We start from the raw sequence: 4,965 nt of genomic DNA, 5'->3' as shown, positions 1-4,965 counted from the left end.
ATACCAAATATTATTACTATTACTTATTGCACTTGAATCTCTCAGTACACAGTACAAATTCACACGCTGTGCTGTCACACATTTTCCGAGACAGGATGTGTTTCTATGTTCTGTCTCTGAGAACAAGATACAGTGACCACAGATTGAACCTCACATAAACTTAGGTCACGGTAGGTTTAACCTTCATCTGTAAGTTTCAGTTTTTAAACAACCTGTCTGTGGTGTTGTCGCTGTGTCTGACCACATTAGCACATTATGAACTTTTAAGAAGAACATGCCGCTAAACATCCTGTTCTGATTGGGGAGGGGACCAGAGAAAACTACAGAGTCTGACATTGTTTTGGCAAAGTTACACACCGATTCAATATTGATTTTAGTGACCTCTGATTGACGTAATCAGGTGTCATTACTGCCGACGTGAATTATGATTTTACTGATTTTACGTTTACCCTTAGCCAGCAGTTTTAAATTTCCTTCAATGTCGCCTGCTCTGGCCCCTGGAAGACAATAGACTATGGTTGCCGGTGTCTCTAGCTTCACATGTCAGCTAGCGGGGACTTCGCCACCTTTGCCTGCTCCAGCTACAGGGGCCTGGCTAGCTATGGGTGCGAAGCCAATTCAGCCTCCAGAGCTGCAAATAGGCTACATTTATTACAAGTATCATTACTGCTAAAGGAGGGTGAGGAGTAATTAAACATCTGACACAATGAGCAGGAAAGTGCAGGAGGGACAGGTGAAGACTAACAGTTTTTATTGTTAATACAGCCCTGATCAAAAGTTTAAGACCACTTAGAAAATGGCAAAAATAAAAAATAAAAAAATCATATTTTACATGGTTAAATCTTAACAAGATTCCAAGTAGATGCAATGCAATTTGTTGAAAACAACTCAGCACCATTACACCTCCTCCTCCATGCTTCACGGTGGGACCATCTGTTCACTTTTTCTGCGTTGCACAAAGACACTGCAGGTGGAACCAAAGATCTGAAATTTGCACTCATCAGACCAAAGCATAGATTTCCTTGTGTTTCTTGGCCCAAACAAATCTCTTCTGCTTGCTGCTTTTCCTTAGTCGTGGTTTCTTAGCATCTATTTCACCATAAAGGTCTGATTTGCACACACTCTCTGAAAAGTTGAGCAGTAGAAATATGTCCGCTACTGGAACTCTGTGCAGCATTTGTCTGGGCTCTAATCTGACATGCTATTAACATGCAATTTCTGAGGCTGGTGACTGAGATGAATTTATCCTCAGCAGCAAAGTTGAATCTTGTCAAATAGGGATGTCAGCTGTGCACCAACCTGACTTCTGACAAACACAGGTGATGGTCCCAACCACATTAAGAAGGCAAGAAAATCCACAAATGAACCCTAACAAGAAAATACGTGTCAGAGAGAAGGTGGCCAATGATAAAGATAAGTAATCTTCTGTGATACACTACTACAATTCAGACCGGTATATCCTGACTGTCATTCTGTGACAGCTGGGATGGACTCCAGCTCATCAGTCACACTAGATAAGTGAAGGAAAATAGATGGATGGATGAAATATATCTTATATGTAATAAAATGTATTTTGTATTTATGTCGTTAAAAATTACAAGTGATGGAATTTAGCTCAGTTGACTCAAGTGCTTCAGTATACCTCTACTACGCTATCTTACAGACAAATACTGATGTACTGCAACGACTACATTTTTCTAAAATCTTTATTTACTTAGATTTAAATACAAAATGCCATACTGTTACAAATGAAAGAACAAACAAACAATGGAACGAAAATTATCATTTTGTATGATTCTGATGAAATCAAGGATACACTGTAGTATTAAACATCCCTTTATGGGATGAGAAAGTCCTGCCATTACATAAGGGTCTTAAGTTAGATGTATAAGGTACTCTGAACAGGAAACAGACAGATTTTTTTAGAAATGGGTCTGACAGGAAACAGATGGCATAAACAATTAAGACCCTTATAAAATATAGAATGCTACAGATTAAGCTACTGAAAAATTAAAAAATCACGTAATCATTTGAAGAAGTAAAATCCAACAACACATAAAAGTAAGCACCATATATCTCACATAGGTGAAAACAAAAAAAAAAACAGTGACACTGGTTATTTAGCTTAACATTTGACTTATGTAATGTATAACTTTTTAATGCCCTTGATACTTTCATTTTACAGTTTGTACAGTTACATTGCAGGGAGATTCACAAGGAGCAACTCAGGCAAGCACGGAGATTTGATAGGAGGTGTCTGTGTTTACCAACGTCCAGGAGCACCACGGATTCCTCAGTTAGATAAATAAACTTTTTTTTTTAAATGTTCTTTCCATTTCTGTAATGTAATGTAATTCCCAGTTTCACTGGTATATGTTGTGTGGTAAATACACAAAACAAATATTTAGCAACTGTTTAAAAATCTTTCACCAGTCATGCAAGAAGAGTCAACAGCCTATTTTCTTACTGTTCTCCTCTCCATTTCTAAGCGTTACTTTCAGGTGCCCTTTTTTGTCCTGGTTTGTTCCCAGGTTCTTGAATTAACTTAAACTTGGCAAAGGAATAAACCACAACAGTTTTTTTTTTAAAAGCACAAACTTTGAAAGGTATCGAAAGTTTGTTAACTTGTAGGATGAAAAGACTTGTGAACACACATACAAACTTTGCATTTTTTTAATCAAACAGGAAAAATAAGAAAAGAAAAAGCAGGGCGGACAGATGCAGATCCTGCAAAAAAGTAAGTAAAAGTTAATCAAAGTCCACAACACACCCCTCCCAAGCAGGATACAAATTATAGTCTCCTAGTTGATAAGCATCTAACCCTTTCCACCTCCACCTGTACAACCTCAAAATGTGGACTTTTATCTCTCAGTCTGCAATATTCTCTTGACCATTGGATGAAGGATGATACAACTAAGGAACCTTTGGCTCTTATTTGACATCGGTGTGGCACTGGTGGCTAGTACAACTTCATTTTGTACACTGTTGTGAAATATGAGAAATCCACATCCAGACATCTGTGTGCATAAGATTTTTGAGTCCACCAGAATAATCTAATACAATTGTAACATAATGTTAATGAATATATCCCAGACAGGAACTGGGGACCTGCGGGGGGGGGAAAAAAATTACTTTGGGCGCCACCACCTTAATACTGCAGACACTGCCACCCCTAAAAATATAAAACTGTGCATACATTAATTCATATTTAGATAAATAGATTTATAATAATAAATAATAATAATGGATTGCATTCATATAGCGCTTTTCGGGACCCCCTGTTTATCTTTTTGCAAGCTTGATGAGATATGTGCATGCCATTTGTTACATTTATTTTTTTTTTAACATTGATTAGTACCGTACACCAACTACAAATATTTTTGACTTTAAAATGGTGTAAAACACAAGTTTAAACTCTTTTATTTATAATGTAAAGTACTGGCACATATACTTCTTTGAATGTCAATTTTTAAACAAGGTATAGCCAACAAAAATATGTCCCTGTAATAAGACTTAGTGAAATTCAGGTTTCAATATGATTTAGTTTACTGAAGTGTGCAAAATATTGTCCAAAAATGCTCTGTTCATGTGGGTTATAATTATAATGTATTATTATGTATTAAAAAATAAATAGTCTGTAGAATAAAATTTTAGTTTCCAAGGGGCTTTCTGCCAATCAGACTCATTGTTTGACATAAAAGAACTCACCTATTCTTCTTCAAGTATCAGTGGTGTTGGTGTCAGTGGTGTTGGTGTCAGTGGTACGGAGAAGAGTGAGCGTGACAGCTGAGCCTGAGAAAATGGGTTGATCTGTTTGGCCTGGCAGCAGGCCAGCAGATGCAGGAAAAAGTATTTAAGTAGACATATGTACAGAAGTTCTGTCTGCACTGAATACATGTTGGCTAAAATAAGACAAAACATTACTATGTGATAGAAATGAAGTAAGAAAACTAACACTAGTTTAATCTTTCATGGGGACTTTCTTAGTTTGAATTCAGATTAACGGAGCTAATCTACTGTATCTTTCTCCTGCAGAGATACAGTTCTAGAGCTCAGCATCAGGGAGGAGGGCTTACACCTGGGAGGTGGGGGGGCAGGGTCAGAGGCTGACTAGATTTTATTCTTTGTTGACAGAAAACAAAACTAACGCAGGGAAACAAATATGCTCATAAGTACTATGTGAAGCAAACATTGCTTTATGGTGATAATGGATACATTTTCATAATAATAATAATAATAATAATAATAATAATGATAATAACTGAAGTTTAGTCATGGCCCAGAATCATCATTACCTTTCTTCCCTTCTCCTCTGCTAGCACAGTTGCGCATAACAAGGTATAAAGCACAATCACTTAATTCTCATTATCACTTGTAGTAATATAAACTCAGAATACAGGCAACAAGGTCAGGTTAACATGCATTGTAATTACATGTTTCTTTTCATGCTAGATTTATACAACTAATACTGTGTCTTAATATTCCAATAATATTTTTGTGTAAAAAATATTTGACATGTAAAGAGTTAATGGAAAGACAAAAACAAGTTGTGGATTGTAATTTATTAATCATTTTTATAATTTGTACTGCATGCAGGTTAAAGTGAACAGATACCTGGGGGAACTTGGTGACTCTTATTTTTTGCAGGAGGACTGGGTTTCTCTTTCAGGATGTATTTTATGATCAGTAAGATCAAGACCACGATAAAGGCAATTCCAGCCCACTAAAATGAAGAACAGAGAAAGGAAACAAAACATTAAAATCAAATATGTCATAAATGCTGTTCATAAACCACATTTTGTAGAAAGCAAATGACCTCATCTCACATATCAATTCTCACTCCAAAATTTAAAAAAAAACAGAATTTTACATACCTGAGAGTAAACGTACCAGTCCTGAGATTTCTTCAGTCTGTCCTGATATGAGGTACCATTTTCTGGTTCACACCATTTCAGTGGGGCAGCT

At 36.4% G+C, this 4,965-nt stretch overlaps 1 long non-coding RNA gene across 1 annotated transcript; it reads right to left on the bottom strand.

Annotated features, from left to right (window-relative positions):
• Positions 1–1,741: 1,741 nt before the first annotated feature.
• On the bottom strand, positions 1,742–4,649 carry LOC106456326 (uncharacterized). Its single transcript, XR_001290480.1, has 3 exons — positions 4,615–4,649; positions 3,709–3,819; positions 1,742–2,727 (listed from the first exon to the last, which is right to left on the bottom strand). It is a non-coding gene; the product is annotated as an uncharacterized LOC106456326 (long non-coding RNA).
• Between the last annotated feature and the right edge of the window lie 316 nt (positions 4,650–4,965).

Source organism: Pundamilia nyererei, unplaced genomic scaffold, assembly GCF_000239375.1.
Source record: "Pundamilia nyererei isolate P.nyererei 1_Seehausen unplaced genomic scaffold, PunNye1.0 scaffold00111, whole genome shotgun sequence".
NCBI classification, from domain to species: domain Eukaryota; kingdom Metazoa; phylum Chordata; class Actinopteri; order Cichliformes; family Cichlidae; genus Pundamilia; species Pundamilia nyererei.
This window is presented reverse-complemented; position numbering and strand designations above follow the sequence as displayed.